The sequence below is a fragment of the Cimex lectularius genome, unplaced genomic scaffold, assembly GCF_000648675.2.
Source record: "Cimex lectularius strain Harlan isolate CLEC.00 unplaced genomic scaffold, Clec_2.1 scaffold17, whole genome shotgun sequence".
Classification (NCBI taxonomy): domain Eukaryota; kingdom Metazoa; phylum Arthropoda; class Insecta; order Hemiptera; family Cimicidae; genus Cimex; species Cimex lectularius.
The window spans coordinates 501,498-521,335 of NW_019392640.1; the positions used below are offsets into that span (position 1 = coordinate 501,498).

The 19,838-nt window shown below is 36.7% G+C and overlaps 1 long non-coding RNA gene across 1 annotated transcript; it reads right to left on the reverse strand.

Moving 5' to 3' along the window:
• Window positions 1–1,008: 1,008 nt before the first annotated feature.
• LOC106661342 lies at window positions 1,009–3,173 on the reverse strand. Its single transcript, XR_001339695.2, has 2 exons — window positions 2,913–3,173; window positions 1,009–1,338 (listed from the first exon to the last, which is right to left on the reverse strand). It is a non-coding gene; the product is annotated as an uncharacterized LOC106661342 (long non-coding RNA).
• Window positions 3,174–19,838: the final 16,665 nt, after the last annotated feature.

Sequence of the window (19,838 nt, forward strand, 5' to 3'; positions counted from 1 at the left end):
GATCAATATAGATTTCAGCCAAAGAATGGATTAAAAGTTTCGTTATTGTTTTTCCTCTCCTTTTATTTAGATGAGGTGATAAATGGTATGTTAATTCTCAGTGCCACATGAATTAAACTGTACTAAACATGAATGAATAACTCAATTCCAGATCTATGCTTCCAATGCGCAGGGACATATCAGGTCATACATGGTACCAAACCATGCGGTGTATGCCCAACGCTTCCCATGGCCAATGAGGTTTAGTTTTTAGTTTCGAAGCTATGCTTTCACTTCTTTTTGCTCTTAATGCTATGGTTGGGAAGAAAACCTTTCATTCTTTACCCTTCATCGTTTTTAATCATTCTTGTTCTTCCCACTGCCGTAAGTAGGGTAACGTTGCGACCCTCAATTCCAATTCATTATTAGTTGCATCCTTTTTCACACCTCCAACGAATATTGGACACGAAAAACATGATGCCATGTCTGAGGCTTAAATCCGAAGAAACATGTCAGGTCATATATTCGGCCAAAACGTGCGAAGTATGCTCGATGCTTCCCTTGGCTAGTGAGGTTTAGGTTTGAAGCTATGATTTCACTTCTTTTTTCTTTTAATGCTATGGTTGGGAAGAAAACCTTTCATTCTTTACCCTTTACCGTTTTTATCATTCTTCCTCCCACTACGCAAGTAGGGCAATATTGCGACCCACACCAATTCATTATTTGTTGCAGCCTTTTTGCACATCTGCCTATGTGTTATATCTGTGCCCGCTTGAGCTTTAATTCGTGGCTATCAGCCCTCCTTTCTTAATTTGATATTCCTCTGAGCATAATTTTTACCTTTTCAGCCATCGCATTGATAGCCTTCTTGCTTCTTATCTCTTGTTGTTCTCGTCCCCACCTCTCGTCACGTCAACCATGACTAATCCCCATTTATTTCAGCTTAAAAAACCGAGGTGTACTTCTCAGAGTAAGACTGTCTTTTAGACAATGAATTAGAAAAGAACAGGGCAAAAAATTGTCTTTGTACAGAATATTTCTCTCATTTTATAATTCCAAAATCAGATAAATTGACATGTTAGTACATGCTGCATACTATGTATGCATTCTAAGCACTCTAGGGTGCTTATAAATTGCATGCTGCTTATAACAAAAATGGTTTGTAGTGTGTAACTGGTTCATTAATAAATCAATTGAAAGATATCTAATAAAGAAAACATGTACCAAGAGTAAAAATCGAGTAATTTCTCCGGTCCGCCGGTTCTCGCTGTTCCTGTTGGGTCGATGCCATATTATGTAGGAGTGTTTGAAAAATCTCTTAAAATAGGATTGTTCCATTGAGTCACCCTCCAACGCAACCTGGAAAAAAGAGAAAATGTAAAAGGAAATAAAGAAAGAAAACTTCCATTTTAGATTTTCAATAAATACAACGTTACATAATTAACATTTCATAATTAAGTTATATACACAATTGTGCAACAGTGGGATTATTTGTTATGAGAATTAATTTGAAAACAAATTTGAAACTTTGAGCAAAGGTCTTTCTTAAGGAAATTTTACACAACTTAGTATATTTCAATATGTATTTTCAGTTGACGTAATATTTCTTTTTAACAAGTCCTTTATCGTAACTTTACAATTAACTACACATAAAACATCAAGTTTTAAGCGCGAGATAATTAATAATAAATAAGCTTAAGTGTTTATAGAGGTCGAAATCAGTGAATTCATTTGATTCTATTTCATATTGCGATCGTATAAATTACACGAAGTTTATTCCATCGATGTCCTTGGTCTAAAATAATCTCAAGCTCATTAAAAGTATAAAGACGCTTCGAATTAAAAGTTTACAGGCCGTTTAATATCAGCAGCACACTAAATTATCGTCACTGAGCAGAGAACGCTATAAAATTACTGTTGAATTCCATTGGCACAGAACAGTTACGAGCTTTAAAAAGTGGCTATTTCGCAACCGTAAATAAAATTTATAAACTGTGGAATTAATTCTTGTGTTGGACTGAAGACATTCCAGTACGTTTTCACAGAAGCTAAGGGATTTTTTTTTAAATTACGAAGAACTGTAAAAATAGAACATTTAAAGTTCGCATTTGAATCAAAGGAAAAAACCAAAGAATTTATTGGTACACCTAAAACAGCCGGAGTCCGTCAACGATCGATACTAGGGCCAATTGTATTTAAAATATGCGGGGCGGTAAACTGCCACAGGGCATAAATTCGTATTTTTTTATAAGCGGTCTAAAAAACAATGTTAGGCTTGAGGAATATTTTTGGACAATGACCACAATTTTTGGTCCGATTTCATTAAAGAAATTTTTATTAAGAGTACACAATTTTTTCACTTACATAAATTTTTTACCGTTTTGTTACCAATCCTGAAATTTGTCGCAAGGATGTTGCTTTTTATATTGTACATTAAAGATGAAAAGAATGCGTCATTTTTGGAATGGCGTAATTCGTCTTATTGTTAGTACAGAGAAAATTTATTTCTGTTAGCCTTGGACGAGTAAAATAGAACTGGCACATGTGTCGATCATAGAGGAACTCCGATGTTTCACCCCATGCATGTTTTGTTGTAGGTAGGCAAAGCAAATAGTCCATGATGATGATGATCCCCTATATATTATCGATTAATTGATTCAATCGTAACAGCTCTTCTTAGCTACTAAGATGATGTTTTCGGATCAAGTTAACACTCTTTGTATGTTAAACAGAATTGGACCAAGTGTGTATCCTCGAGAGACTCCCGGCCCTAATAAATATTATAAGCGAGGGCACCCGCCTCTTATTAAGTTATCTTTGCTTCTTTTTAATTCACCGCTCCTTCAGTGCGGCAACGAATAATCAGATACAGACCAATAGGAGTGTCTAACAAGGGTACATTCTTGGTCCCACCCTGTACACTGTTGACGTACCTGTACACCCCAAAACTATAAAATAAAAGGTATGAGAGTGATCATGCTATTCTGTTTTCAAACCGAAATCCTATCCATGAAACCTCGAACATCGAAGAACACCTTGATTTTATCAAGCTCTACTAGTGAGTTGTCTAAACTAGTGCAAACAGTGGAGGACAAGACTAAATGAGGAAAAATGTACACCGTATGCATTTCCATTGAAAAAACAGTCGTGTCCCCTCCCATCTTTGCACACCGACAAGCTACCGACTTTCAACTGAAGTAACATATTTAGAACAGTAGACTGGGGTGAAGTCCACGAATAAGTCTTAAGAGGCCACTTTGGTAAAACGGAATGGTGGGGGTTCCAGCCAACTCCTTCTATTTAAAACTAATCAAATTGTCCAAGCTCGTAACTCCGCCACTAACTTCGCTATGTACAACGACTTCGGCATTCCTTTGGTCATCAAACTGATCTGACCTGCTTCCAAAAGAGTCACACTGAGCTCTATTCATCCTAACCCTTCTGATCAAGTCTTAAATACGCTTTCCCATCCTCAGAACCCACTCCATCGCTTTAAACCTAGCCTCGAAGCCTCCTCATCACTTAATCCGTTATATTATGAGCCAGTGTTGGCTGGCTTTTCTAAACATGTGACCTCTAAACATGATAATCACGTTAACACTGCATGTCGTAAGAATAAAAATATCGATTCTCGAGAGACCTCAGCTTTTTTATGACTGTAGTTAAGGTTGTTTTGTTCAATCTAATATGAACTGTAAATTGGCCGTAAAGGGCTTTATTTAATTTACCTCCGAGACTATTGGTTTAAAGTTAACAACTTGTTCCATAACATCATACATTAATCGAATAATGCATCATTTGGGAAAAGAGTAGCCCATTTTTTTTTAAATTGGCTAATTTGTTAATTCAGACGGTTTTATTTCTGATCAAAAGGGGAATTCGAACTTCGGCGGAGGCTTTGATTGAATTTTTAAGCCGGTTCGAAGGGATCTGGTGTAATAGACAACAGGGCAGAGGCCACAATATAGTTGAGTTTATCGGGGCTTTCGGCCGATCCAATTTCTACGCCGTTCCTATTGATCTCCTTTCGGAGGCATCCCCGTTCTCTGAAAATTAGGCCGAGTCGTAAAAATTAGTTCAACCGTAAAGCACTGTTCTGATGAAAAGTTTTTAAAAACTATTTAAATAGTTTAGCCTATTTTTGAAGTTGAAAAGCCAGGCGATTGCACAATTTGTTTGGAACTTCCAATGAGATTTACCGCCTTCGCGATGGGTTAATTGATCCGATGCCAAACCGTAAATAATGACATTTTCTTCCGGATTCTTAGATCGGATTTGGAAAAAAAGCTGAGTTCCTCACCCTTGACGCGCATTACGACGATTTGCGTCTATTTCCGAGGCTGACGTTGCAAAACACCCACGAGAAACGGCGATAACGTAGAAGTTTCTATTTCACCGATGCATTTTTCTGCATGTTGTGCATGGCAACCGCATAATTAAGGCCATATCTTATGGAGGGATAATTCATTGAGGGCAACAAATTTAATACCTACAAACATTCATCAATCATCAGAAACTTAAGGCATTCTTCATTTTATATCACAAATTGTATAAGATATAGACGGATATTTAAGTTTATGGCCAGTTCAACAAGTAAGTCGGATAGTCACATCAAAACTGCAGTATACGCATTATGTCCAAATGTCATAACACGTGCTGGGACTATGTTGAATTGATCGACAGTTGATCATTTTAATGGATCCATTTACTCTTGCTGGTATCCAATGGAAACAAACGATTGCATAAATATGAACTACGGACCACCCAACCTGACATCGTATGCGACTATACCTAAACCCTTTATCCCAATATTCAATTTAACTGTTGGAATGCCGAGATATCACCTTGCACACCATCCTGACCCTTCTGGCAATGAGATTCCTTCACAAATCACAAAATTGCAGTACAATGCACAAAATAATTACTGGAACACCTGCTGACAACCTATTGTAGCTTTCAAGTAGAACTTACGGACGTGGGAATTGATTTCAATGATATGATGATGACGATTTTATTATGGGTCCTCATCTTATAAGTATTTAATGGTGCGAAATTTAGTCAAATAGTACGTTTTACCAGATTTCAAAATTTTGTTAAAGGCCCCTTTGTGTTTCCTTCAGGCCTTTACCTCTTCATGATATAGGAATGTCAAAATAACTTAAGACATGATCCACTATTTCTTTTTTCCAGGCATACCTGTACATGCTGCTTTCTGCTATAGATACCTCAGGACTTAAGCTTAAAGCTTTTTTCCAGATTTCAAAATTTTGTTAAAAGCTCCCTTGTGTTTCCTTCAGGCCTTTAACTCTTCATGATGTATGAATCTCAGAATAACATGTTTTACATTCACTGTTTCTTTCTGTAGTCAGCAGTCCTACTACATTTCTAGCCCTAACAGCTAAGCTTATAGTTCTGATGTTTCTATGAGAGCTTTTTATGAACCTTTTGGCATGCATCCGTTCGGGAATATATCCCCATTGAACCGGACACTTTGTTCTTAACCACTGACGGATGGATGTGCAGTTTTGGCAATTTCATATACGGCAAAAAAATCCAAGAACGATAGGTGTTCGGATTGAACTTTTCTTGGCCAATTTATCTATATCCTTGTACCCTCTACCCTGGTACCTAAACTTTCTCAATGTCTGACTGGGACGTGATTACAGTCCGAAATGGTCCTAGACATTAGCACCAATGAGGTACGCGTTTAGTGCCACCTGGCTATCCGAATGTACGGCCAATCTTTACTTAATAATACCAAGAATTTTTAGATTATGCTTTGATTTGTAGTAACCCGGTATATTAGGAATTTAAAGCTATAAAATAGCCTGTATAAGAACTTACAAACATATTCGATAACCTATGGATCATTTGAACATGTTAGCATATTTGGGCGATAAAACGACAAAAGTCTGATATTAATATATAGCATAACACGTTTAACATATGAACAATTTTTAGACAAAGAATACATTTTTACAATTTAAAATATAATTAATATTTTTATGTAAGATTTTGGTTGAAATTAAAATGCTAGTGTCACTAGCGGGATTCGAACCCACGACCTTAGGTTCAATACACCGCTGCTCTGACCACTTGAGCTATCGTGACTTCGATCCTCTCGGACACCAACTCCCCGTCTCAACCTACGACATTTCGAATTTTTCCCCTTTTTTGCCATTTTTCAAATGTCGTGTAATCAGGATTCGATTCTCGGCGACACATGAAGTGACCAGGTGGAGCTGTTAGTGAAGCTATACTTCGTTTTACTTATTAAATCCATTATATTTAGTGGTCTTTTGATAATTAATCCCGCTCGTGACACTAGCTTTTCATTTCAACCAAAACCTTACAAAAAAAGATTAATTAATTGAAACAGGTAATTTGGTCAATAGACCACTAAATATAATGTATTTAAAATATATTTTTTCCAAGCTTTTAAATAAAGATTGCATTCATTTTGGAAGTGATATTTCATAATTTCATTTCAAAGGTTAAAATGAGGTAGAATCAACTTCCGATCACCAGAAAAAAACCTGGACTTCTGATTTATCTATTCGAAAGCGGTTTTCCCTCTTTTAGGGATGGACCATCCCTAACCATCCCTCTTTTATAATTAATTGTCTGTTTGATAAATCGCATTCACCCCCCGAGATATTTAGCGCCGGCTACAGGGATTTTAAATTACCGATTAAGTGGGCAGAGATTCGACTTACCTCCCTGCAAATTTTCCGTTTGGATTCATCACGAGCCCTGAATGGTTAAAAAGGGCTCGTCCTCATTGAAATTCACCTTTGGAAAGAAACGGCGACAACGGTGCACAATTCCAGAGCACGGGGAAAATTTATATAACAAAAGTTCAAACTATACGCCAAACCCAATAGCAAGTTTTCAAATCAAAAGTTCGTGTATTTTGAAAAATGTACTCCCTTCAACCTTATTTAAAAAGAATATTTATATGCACACCGAATATACCGCTCATTTTATCTGGTTTTTAAACACTGATAACTTCCTACTTTGAAACTATCAATAAATTCTGTATCTAACAATAAATAATTGACAAGTTCACCTATTAATTAATTCGTACCAATAGTTTTATTTATGATCGATAAAAATGTTCATCCCGAACTCCGCCAAGAAAGGGGTTTTCCTAATTGTCATGCTAGGTCGATGGCGCCATGTGCCCAGTTTTCACCATGAGTCAGTTTTCATGAAATTCTAACCAAATGGATTGCAAGTATTTCACAATTATGTCAATGAAACAACAAAGAAAACCCTAGGGTCAGGGTTTCTGTAATAAAGTATATTGAGTACTTTTGAGGTTTAATTTGAAACATCCATTGAAATGATAGTAGCAGTTTTTCTGTTTTTCTCAATATGTCGATGTTCTGAAACATTGTTCAAAAACAGTGAAAATGTGCGGATTATATGATAAAAACCGTACCAAAGACTTCCGGGGTAGTTTCATTAATTAATTTGTCGAATTGGAAAACAGTTGTTTATCGCAAATATATGAACATAATAAATATTTTATAATTAATTAAAGTTTTAAGTTGAGTTAAAAAAGTCAATGGCACGAGCAGGATTCGAAACCACGACCCTCGGCTAAATACGCCGTTGCTTTACCACTTGAGCTATCGTGACTTCGATCCACTCGGACACTAACTTCCCATCTTAACTACACTTTTGAATTTTCCCTCCTTTTTGCCATTCAAAAAAATTCTTTGAAAATTCAGGGGGAATCAATGGGTTCGAATCCAGTTCGTGACACTGAATTTTTTATCTCAACTAAAAACCTTAATTAATTATAATATATTAATTGGCCAAGCGGATCACGAAATTAGTGAATACAATAAATATGTTTCAATTAATTAAGGTTTTTAGTTGAGATAAAAAATTCAGTGTCACGAGCGGGATTCGGACCCATGATCTTCGGCTAGATACGCCGCTGCTATACCACTTGAGCTATCGTGACCTCGACACTGACTTTTTTTATCTCAACTAAAATCCTTAATTACTTGAAAGATATTAATTGATCAAGCGGACCACAAAAACTAGCGAATTTAATAATAAATATGTTAAATGCGTTTCAGACTTAATATGTCAAACAAACATGGATGTTATGTCATCATAATCTCTAAACCACGTAAACCGTCGCATGAGCTTGTTATTAATTTTCTTAACTAAACTTATTTTTAATTTTCTTGTATAATCACTACTTTTTGATTTTGCACCTAGTTTCTATAACCGTTTATTTTTACGGATTCAAAGATATTTTTATTTCATATAAAACCAAGAAGAAAAGACGAAGGTCTAAAATAGCTCTTTAATTTGATGTTTAAACTTTGACGACGATTTCAACCAAAATTGGTCTCGTAATTGAACATTGTTTGAGAGTACGCCGTTACACAATCGTCACTGTCCAATTGCCAAGATTTTAACCGTATTGAATGAACGTCTGTTAGGTCCTCGTACTTTTGACCAGCTTTTCAAAACAATTATTAACATTAAAAAGTTGTTTTTTTAAAATAAAGGTATAACAAAAGATTGATTTTGAAATGAATATTTCCACCTAGTAGAAAGTTGGTTTCCGCATATAAAAGTCTGTTTAGGCCGATAAAACCTTACTGACAACAATTTTGGCTGTAACATAGCCGTCACTTCTCAAAACTCCTGCCTCGGCTTTTGCTCTGGTTCATCCAGAATCAGGACTTTCGAATATTATCCTTCCGTTTCCAATCCTACTTCTTAGCTTGTTCTGTTGTAGTAGCTTCAAACTTTTAATCTCTTGCTGGGCATATCTCCAAAACCGCAAGTTCCTTTCTTGGTTATTCATAGCTTGTCTTTTAATGCTCTGAGATCAATCAGGCCATAATTTGCTTATACTGTTCCAGGTTCTGAAATTTTTTTCTGTCTCATACCGTCTGTTCTCAGCTTATTAGAGGCTCTGTTTATAGCAGAAGTTGCACAAACCCAATTCATCACAGGGGATCATGTTGAATACAATCTATATATAAATAAAAATCCAGGCCCCTTATGTTTGTACTCGCAAAACGTAAAAAGTATCAGGTCGATTGAATTTATTTAACTTTTGACACAATGTTGCATTTAAATAGGCGCGAAGTTTTCGAAAATCTTTCTTTCGTTTCTTTCTAGTTGATCGTCGTATATGCTCCAACAGCTGACATATTTTCAAGACAATTTCTCGAGGTCGGTAACGACTAAACTAATCCAGAAACAGGAAACCTTCCCATCTAGCTTCTTCAACATCGTGAATTGGAAGGAGGAATTAGTAGAAAAGGTTTTCGAAAGCACCGAAACAAATGTCGAAATCGCACATGGTTGAGCGGAAGAGCCATTCTAGCGGCTACAAATGTCGACGTACACGACATGAACACTATTCTAAACAGAATTGCAAGTGAAACAGTGGCATCTAAATCCGTTAACTCGGTGATGAACCAAAGTGTCGAGGTGAACTTTTCACCGGAATTTCTTCATTCGCTGTATGTTCCCGGATTACCGACTCACATTCTGAATTTGAAAAGTTGAGTGCCAATTTCGAAGTCCGTTTTATTTATATAATTAATAAAATCTTTTGGATGTTTTCCAATGGCCTCCTATGGCTAAAGGTCAGTTGCCACCTTCTTCGAATACTGATATTTATCAGTGGTGCTCTAGCCGCTTCATAGAACGAACACATGTATATTAGGTGCTCCCAATTTGGTATCCCTCCGGTTTGTCAGCTGCATTGATCGCCTTCTTCTAAACCAAAGCGTTTAAGGTACGTTGTTTGCCGTAGTTTGAAAGTGCCATTCTCCCTTATTGCTGTTTTCCAATTCTTGATTCCATTTTTCGATTGTCCTTTTTCTAATTTGTTTCTGTAGAACGGAAATAGGCTTTTTTTCATCTCAAGTGTCAACGTATCATCCGTAGTCGCTTCTTTATCTTTTTGATCAGCTATTTCGTTACCAGGATTTCCTGCGTGTTTACCCAGGATATTCCTGTTTTCTATCTTTTATGTTTTATTAATTTGTTCCTGTTCTTCCTGATCTGTAGGAAATGGTTTTTGCAATTTTTTATTACAGTCAATGGAAATTGGCTGTCATTCTAAATTTGAACTGTTTTATTGTTTTCCTCCTCTTCCTTTATTATCAGCCATTCCAAAGCTTTCAGAATCGCCAGCAGCTCAGCCTGATTATTTGAGCAGTCTTCCGATAGTTTTGTTTTGTTTATGAAGATTGGTTCTTCTATTACTTGTGCCAATACCACTGCAGCACATTCTACACTGTTGTGATCTCTTGTAATAGCATTTTCAAAGATTCAAAGATCTGTTGTGATCGCTTTTCTCTTGGGCTGTTATACGTCGAATGCTCTAGAGACGGTAAATGTCTGATCTTTACGTTTACGCGGAAAACGGACAAACAAAAAACTGCAGTCAATCCACTAGCTTTATAATAACAAACGATATTGTGTGAAAACCATCTTTTGCCCCTTTCTTTCGTTCCACATAGTCATTGAAATGCGAGGTAGGGTATTGAGTTGAATGTGTTTTCTTGGTGAATCTATGTTAGTCGTATCTAGAATACTTTTATTTACTTTCCCATTCATTTTATATAAGTTTGAACAGCGTGGCCGGGGCAGTTATTAACTTAATCCATAAATTCACTAGTTTTCGTGGTCCGTTTGTCCAATTAATATCTTTCAATTAATTAAGGTTTTTTGTTGAGATAAAAAAGCCAGTATCACGAGCCGAGCGGGATTCAAACCCACGACCTTCGGCTGGATACGCCGCTGCTCTACCACTTGAGCTATCGTGATCTCGATCCACTCGGACACTAACTTCCCATCTCAACCCCACTATTTGAATTTTCCCTCCTTTTTGCCATTTTTCAAATGTCGTGAAATCTATTTGATTCTCGGCGACAAATGAAATGGCCACGGAGAGCTTTAGTGAGGTATACTTCATTTAAACTTATTAAATTCACTAGTTTTCGTGGTCCGCTTGACCAATTAATATCTTTCAGATGGGAAGTTGGGGTTGAGATGGGAAGTTAAAGTCCGAGTTGATCGAGGTCACGATAGCTCAAGCGGTAGAGCAGCGGCATATCTAGCCGAAGATCGTGGTTCGAATCCCGTTAATCAATAAAGTTTATATTCCTTACGTTAGGTATTTTTGGTCTTCCGGTTTTTGGAGGCATTTTCCGATAGGCGAATCTTGTTTTTTCAACCGTTTACAAACATCAGTCGAGGGTAAAGAATTCGGGATATTTCATCGTTTTCCTTCTAAGGCGGTTTAGGGGCGAGGAATTTTCCAGGGCTTTATTGGATAGCCCCCTGATTACCCCTCCCCCACACGGCAATTTAAGATTTTCTCGAAATCACCCTATTTCCGTTCCGCAAAAGCGATCTTCTCCCTCTACGCCCAGGGGCAACAAGTTGCCGGCTAGATAATAGACTCGGCTTCCACGAGGGCTGTTCGATACAAGTAATGAATAGAAGCCACGCGAACCCCCTCCAGACTATTTATACCGTACTCCAGCCTGCCGATTTACATCTTTCCGGCGGATCGATCGCATCTATTTTCATTTTCGTACCGCCCTTGACCTACGCTCCGACGTCACCCGTTGGATCGACACGATGTTCACTTCAACAGGAGGTTTTAAGACTAGCATGAAAAATACTTATTAACAAATTAATTTTGAATTCTTAACTCCAAAACCCGTTGTTCATAAGAAAACATCGTGTCTTTAACAAACATAACACGCTTAGCACAGAATACGTGAATATACGTAATACGTACGTGACTACGTGACGGGTTTATAGAATATGTTGTCAAAAATCGGGCAGGGCGGTGCCGGGCCGCATGGCCATTGATTTAACGTGAACCGTTTATGTCAGCGAGTCGCGTTTACTGCGTAACGAATTTTCTTTTAACATTTAATGATCACATTTATTTCTACTAATAATCGATTTTGTCTAACAAAATGGCCTGAGGTATGAAAAGGAATAGATATGAGGCATAATACAGCAGATACAGGCTTCAATCTGCCTGGTGACCATACTATGGTTAATGGTATTGCCCAGTCTTCCGTGTGCATTATTCATGAAGCAAACGAGGTAGTTGTGTTGACTTTGTTATTGAAGTCGCCAGAAAGAATGATCGGAGTTTCCTATATTTATTTTTTTTCAAATTCCTGAATATAGTAGGAGCAAATGATAAAGAGCTTAACATATGTCGACTATGTTTTCTTAAGATGGAATTGCCTCTGTAACTGATGGCAACGACGATATTTCGTCAGGTCGTGAAGCTTCGTAAGTTTCTGATATTGCAGAATCTCCGGTTTCGGAAACAGGCACCATCGATGGCTTGGACAAGGTAGTCGGACCATCTCAAATATTACTGTTATTGTTTGTTGTTACATAGTTCGAAGCCGTTGAGCTGCACAGTGTTCGCGCAATCCATCTAAGTATCGCTAACTCCCATCTATTCGGAATATTGGAGTATGTGCTCGTTTTCAATATAACCGCTTGGAATACCAAATTTTGACGTTTTGAAGGGTTCGTCCTGAGCACGCCTAAAGTTCTGTTTAGAGTGAAATCAGTGAAGTTGATATCTCAGCTCGGAGACGTGTCGGCACTCGTTATTTTTGCTTTTTGGATTTGGATTTGTATTGGCTCAAATCGCACATGTACGTACATATATGCAAACATGTGTCGAGTTGAGCCTATTGGCTTCTCGCAGTTCCCCGGCAAGTCCAGCTTTTGCTATTTACAGTAAATTACCGGCAGACTCGAAAATCACCCACTCCGGGTGAGAGCAGTCCGGGGACAGACCTCAGACTTGTCCGTCCAGCCAACCAGGTTGTGCTCCGAAGTAGGTGCTGTCAACATCCAGGTCAATTAAGCACCCAACCCCAGTTCCAAACCCATTCGTACTAACGTTCATTCTTAAATATATCCACTCCTATTTACATACCATTCAATCATTCAATTAGGGTGATGGTTCGATATTCCTCATCGTCCTTTACACATATTAAACAACTAGTCCAATTGAGATCGATGGCGTACTCGATATTCCTCAATATAACCTCTTACATCACACATTTACGGTAAGAAATACATTCACTCTCAACACAACCTTTACACAAACTAACCTAATTGAGGGTCGATGGGCTACTCGTTACTCTGCCATCGATCCTCTCACTTGTATGTCCATTTGATTGAGGAAGCAACGGGTCTCGTGGCGTGCCATATTTGGAACGCTACCTAAAGAGTCTCGCCTGCTAGGCACCAGATATTGGCGTACCTGTGCGTGTCCCATACCTCATCTTTTCAACGACATGCAAAGTTTATATTTTCATCTGGCTTTTGCGGGAGCTTTTTTGCAGTTTCAATTTTCTTCAGTTTTTTACATACTTTCATTTCGTTTTGCCATAGAAATATTGTCCAAAATATTATTACATACATCAATCGATAGCTAACAACTGAATGTACAAACACACGAACGACCGCGCTAGAACATCTGACGTTTCATGTCAAAAAACGGTCGTAACGAATGTCTTATTAACATACTTTACATAATTAACACAGTTAGCAAGTTCACTAGTTTTCGTGGTTCGCTTGACCAATTACTATCTTTCAATTAATTAAGAATTTTAGTTGAGATAAAAAAGTCAGGGTCACGAGCGGGATTCGAACCCACGACCATCGGCTAAATACGCCGCTGCTCTACCACTTGAGCTATCGTGATTTCGATCCACTCGGACACTAACTTCCCATCTCAACCCCACCTTTTGAATTTTCCCTCCTTTTTGCCATTTTTCAAATGTCGTGTAATCTAATTGATTCTCGGCGACAAATGAAATGGCCACGGAGAGCTTTAATGAAGGTATACTTATTTTTCTTATTAGATTTTATTAGGTTTCATGATCCGCTTGACCAAATAAATTATTTTCAATTAATTAAGGTTATGGTTGAGATAAAAAAGTCAGTTTCACAAGCGGGATTCGAACCCACGACCATCGGCTAAATACGCCGCTGCTCTACCACTTGAGCTTTTCATTTGAAAAATTGAATTGACATTTGAAAAATGGAAAAAAGGAGGAAAAATTCAAAAAGGTGGGGTTGAGATGGGAAGTTAGTGATAGCTCAAGTGTAGAGCAACGGCGTATCTAGCCGAAGGTCGTGGGTTCGAATCCCGCTCGTGACACTTACTTTTTTATCTCAACTAAAAATCACAGTTAGCAAGGTTTGCGTGTATACACTTAATGTATTAAATATGAATTGTTATAAAATATATAATGTATAAATAGATAAATTGAAAATTAACTGCTCTGATATATTTTTTGGCATTAAGTTGTCAAATCACCTTATTATGTATATTTCAAAATCATCACCCATTTCTTACAAAAACAAGTCAAAAAGTATAAATTTAATTTAATCCAGCGAGAAGAAATACCTAGAAATGTTATATATAACACAATTATGCAACACCTAATGACTCACTGTGTAATTTATGTCGGAATTGTGTTTACCCGCTACTCACCAAATCTGGGTCCAACGTTTCTTGCTGTTTTCCCTACGGACTTGTAGCAGTTTTGTTCAGAGGTTGATTTTCGTTACTTTTCTTCCAAATAAATTCTCTCTTTCTTTGCAATCGATTTAATAATAAAAAATTATTATTGAATAAATTGAACCAAATACTCGTTCTTCTTGTACACATATTTTCTTGTTTGTTAGCAAACAAAATTTCTTATTTTGTTTATTTGTTGATATATATTTTCAGCAGGTATGTTGACTTTTTGGTTTTACGTTTATTCGGTCTTCTTTTACAAACGTTCTCTGAGAAGAAATTCTTATTTTTGATGAATTTCATATATTGTAAGTAAATAATCACTCGTAAGCCCTAACAAATATTAATTAAAAAAGAAAATGTGGAGTATGCAGAAATCCACATACGAATCTCCTAAAAAAATTTCATCCACTGAAAATATATATTGAATCCTCAAACAGGAGAATGGATGTGGACAGGAGGAACGTAATATTCGGGTCGAAAAGAAGAAAGGAAAACGTCGTCTATAGAGGTCAACAGTCGAACCTTCTGAAAAATCACTTAAAAAAAGAAGAACTTGTATTAACTTCACATACGCGGAAACAATTGTAATAGAAGAGCGAGCTTATGTCGGTTCTAAAACAACATTGGAATCGTATAGAAATGTGTGGTGATTAGTGACCGTTAATCGATAATTATTCAGAAATCTTGAGATGCGGTCTGGTGGGGTGTAGGCTTCAGAAAAACATTTTCTTTATCGTGCCAACGTTTCGATCTTTATTGAGATCATCTTCAGAGCTCAAAGTGTTTGTCTTCTGTGTAATCGTACTCTCAACACGACACGCAAGAATGGCACAATTACACAGAAGAAGTTTGACCCCTGAAGATGATCTCAATAAAGATCGAAACGTTGGCACGATAAAGAAAATGTTTTTCTGAAACCTACATCACACCCGACCGTTTCTCACGATTTCTGAATAATTGGAATCGTACTGTCTGCAATCGTCTGTAGAATTCAACCAACGATATTGCTCGATTCTTTGATTTACAAATGCCTATTATTTCCTATCTAACAGAACTTTTTATTTGTTATACAAATTTTTTTAGAAAGTTCCTTTGTAGAGGTCTACACATTACTTTTCGATTTTTTTAGAAGATAATATTAACTTTAATTTTTGTAAAGGTCTTTTGAGTGGCGTATTTAATGCAAGTTCCTATGTGTTGAACCAATTATTCAGGAGGTTCGTTTGTTTACGAAGGGAATAACCACTCCTATATTTATATTAAAACAGTAATAAAAATAATATACAAGTAAAAATCACTTTTATTTTACAAAAGGCTCTTGCGCATTTAATAGTACTTTTTTGCAAGATCGTTAAATATTAAACGTATTTAATATTTAGAACGTTTTATGTGTTGTACCGATTTTTCATGAAGTTCGTTTGTTGTATTCTACAGATGACACGTTTGTCATACTTTTTTGACCAAACATATACACCTCTTTTTTATAAATGTTACAAAATTTCTTACTTTTTGGGAGGTATGCCTGTTGGTCCTCTGCAGAAGACCTGTTTTTTATTTTTCTTTTGGAACCGAATACTTCTTTTATTATTAAATTATACTTCCTCTATGTTATTATTTCTTTGCAATGTTGCTATATTTGTGAATTTAATGTTTTTAGAAGACCTCGAGCGGACCATTGGATAATCCTAGAACCGCAGAAGAAATTTTTGAACAAGTGATTCTTGACATTTGGATATCTTTCTCGCAGGAGTTGTAGGCAGCAATCCGGGTTTGGAGGATTAAATGCTCATCATCAGGCAGAAGATACAAAAACGTCAGTCGTGAATTGTAGGAAATGAGAGACGCACATTAGTATCTTCTGCCTGATGATTAGTTTTTAATACTCAAAATCGGGGTTTTGCCTAAAACTTAGAGTAGAACTGTCTTTTCCCAAAAGTGAATTGCTATACTCACCCCACCTCAAACCATTTCTATTAGGATTGAAATGTTAAGAGCATAATTTACTTGAATCCAGTGAGAACCGTGATGGAACCTTTATAAATTTAATCTTTTCTAAAAAAGGATTGAACACCGCACTCACTCCATCATTCATCATTTCCAGAATAGAATAAATTTTTATTTGTTCATGTGCACAACAATATATACAAAAATTTTAGAATGTAGGGAAAGTGACATTTCACTATGGCTTCTTACTATTTACACTTATCATTTTTATATACAAATAGGTAAGAGAAATTCCATGTGGGAAAAAAATTATGTTCAAAAAAACCACAAGCAAAGGGATGAAGTCTATATATAGAATTATATAAATCCATATAAAAGTGTAGATGAGAAGTAAATAAATAATTAAATAAATAATTTAATACATAAATAGGTATATAAATATTCTTATAACTATGAATTTGATAACTATGACATGTTTATAAGCCAGGTACATTGTGTTTGTTCCTCTTATGTTTTTTTTTATTTTATTTTTTTATATTTTTTTTATTTATTTTTTATTTTTAAATTGGCCTTATGATCTTGCATATTAGCCATAGTACGAATTATTGTGTGTTCAAATTGGGGGTTATCGGGAAAAAAGGGCCAGATGCGATGGTGGGTATCGAACCCACGACCGCGGCGTGAGAGTCTCTCATGCTAACCACTCGGCTACCGCGGTCCTCTTATGTTTCCAATGTGCATTTGTTGGATATGCACCTATGGATGTGCAAATGGGATTTGAGGAGACATTCAAACGCCTAAAAAATTTGCAGACCTCATTGTATATTTTCTCCTCTACCCATTTCATTTTAGTTCGCTCGTGTAGGTCTATCAATCTGTCATATCTGGGAGAGGCAGTGGCTAGCCGCAGAAATTTATTTTGAATTATCTGTAATTTATTAAGATTTGTTTTACAGGCAAAAGTCCATGCTGGGCATGCATATAGCAACATTGGTTTAATAAATACTTTATAAATTAGTGGTTTATTGTGTTGGCTCATGCCAGACTCCTTTCTGACCAAAGGGAAATGTGTTCGTATAGCCGCTTTCCCGTTGCCTACCAGATTACTTGTGTGAGCACCAAAATTCAATTTGGTATCAAGAGTGGTCCCTGGATACCTCACAGTGCTTAAATACTTAAACGACGTCTCCTATAGTAATATGTTGTGGGAGAACAGTTCCGTGCGTTTTTTAATGTTGAAGCCTTCATTTCTATTTATAAATTTATGTTAAATGGATTTGAATAATTTCATGATCATGCATGTTTGATATTTTCGGTTGAGAGAGAAAAGGCAATCTATTCAAAATCGATACGGTACGGGTTGGAGCGAAGGGGCGACAATTCCCTTTTTGACGTAACGAAATTACAGCCGGGAAAAGGAAACCGCCCCCAATCTCTGAAATGAGATTTTACCAGGCTTTAAGCGACGAATTCCAGCGGGGCTGAGCCGATTCCATCCTTTTCCTTCCAGTTTCCTCCCTCACGACCGAATAAAGTCGTCTCGACTTTTCTTTTCCATCCAAGCTGCGTTCTTCCGGTCTCCTCTACCGATTAAACGTCCGTAAACGGCTCGCTTTGCCGACGAGATTGCAAAGGGTCCTCGGCTTAGAACGGGGCAGGTCAGTTGCGCCGTGGGAACTCTCGCCTATCGAGGGTCAAACGTTCCGACGTTATAACCAGCAATAAATCACTGATATCACTTAGTTTTCATTGAATAAATTTACAAATGCAAGGCTTATAGCTTGACTCATTAAATCGCCAAACAGTTAGCACAGACGAATTTAACTTTTTGTCTTGCACAACTGTAGTAATAAAATGAATATTTGACTAAATATGAAAATAAAATCAAACAGGAACATTATATCGGCATGGTTGGTTTAATGAAATCTCAAAATTATACATTTGCCATCCGCAGAGTCAACCTTGATTTTTATCTGACTGGACAAACTGCGATGTGCACGTTTGAAGAAAAGGAAACGGCTATATAAAATATATATATATANATATATACATATATATATAAATTATACGATTAGATGAATTTAATGAACAAATTAAAATTCATCTAATTTGACCTTCCCCGTTCTACGCCGAGGACCCTTTTCAAAATTCAAAAGGTGGGGTTGAGATGGGAAGTTAGTGTCCGAGTGGATCGAAGTCACGATAGCTCAAGTGGTAGTGCAGCGGCGTATCTAGCCGAAGGTCATGGGTTCGAATCCCGCTCGTGACACTGTCTTTTTTATCTCAAATAAAAACCTTAATTAATGAACAAAATTGATAAATAAATACAAAAATGATAGGAATATAAAGTTTTAAATTTCCGTACGTTCATTAAATCGCCAAACAGTTAGCACACACGATAAGTTATTGAATAAACATATGCAGTCGGATTGCCGTTGTTTTTTGAAAAAAACAAAAAAAACATTTACAAATATCAAATCCATTATATTTAGTGGTCTGATTGTCCAAATTACTTCTTTCAATTAATAAACATTTTTATGTAAGGTTTTGGTTGAAATGAGAAAGCCAGTTCACGAGCGGGATTCGAAAAATGGCAAAAGGAGAGAAAATTCGAAAGGTTGTAGATTGTGATGGGGAGTTGGTGTGGAAGTCACAATAACTCAAAAGGTTAGAGCAGCGGCGTATTGAGCCGAAAGCCGTGGGTTCGAATCCCGCTCGTGACACTAGCTTTTATTCATTTCAACCAATTCCTTACTTAAAAATGTTGATTTATAAGTATTTTTAGGGATTGTACTTCGAGACAATTACCTTACAGTGACGAAAGCCGTTTTAACGCCTTAACAATCGTTGCTGCCACTGACATCCCAAAAACGGAATTATTGCTCTCCTCCACTTATAAGTTGTAACTAACTATCAATTTTTAGGGTTTTCTACAGACACCATAGCTTTGATAGTGGTTCCTCCATTCTTAACAAATGGGGAAACTTATTAATAAACTTATTCAATAGCTCACGCATAAACACACTCTCTTGCTAATTCATGCATTCACTAGCTCATGCGCTGATTCACCAACAAACTAACTAGCCACCTCATTCACTCATTACATTAAAAATAAATAATTGACTCACTAATTCATGCACTTACTCAGCAACGAACTATCTAACTTACTCACGCATTAACTTAAAAATAAATAATTCACTCACTAACTCACGCACTCACTCTCCCTCACCGACGCACTCTAGCCACCGCATTCATGAATGAACTAATTAGCTTACTCACTCACTAACTTAAAACTAAATAATTCATTAATTCACAATCGCACGCACGAAATAACTCACTC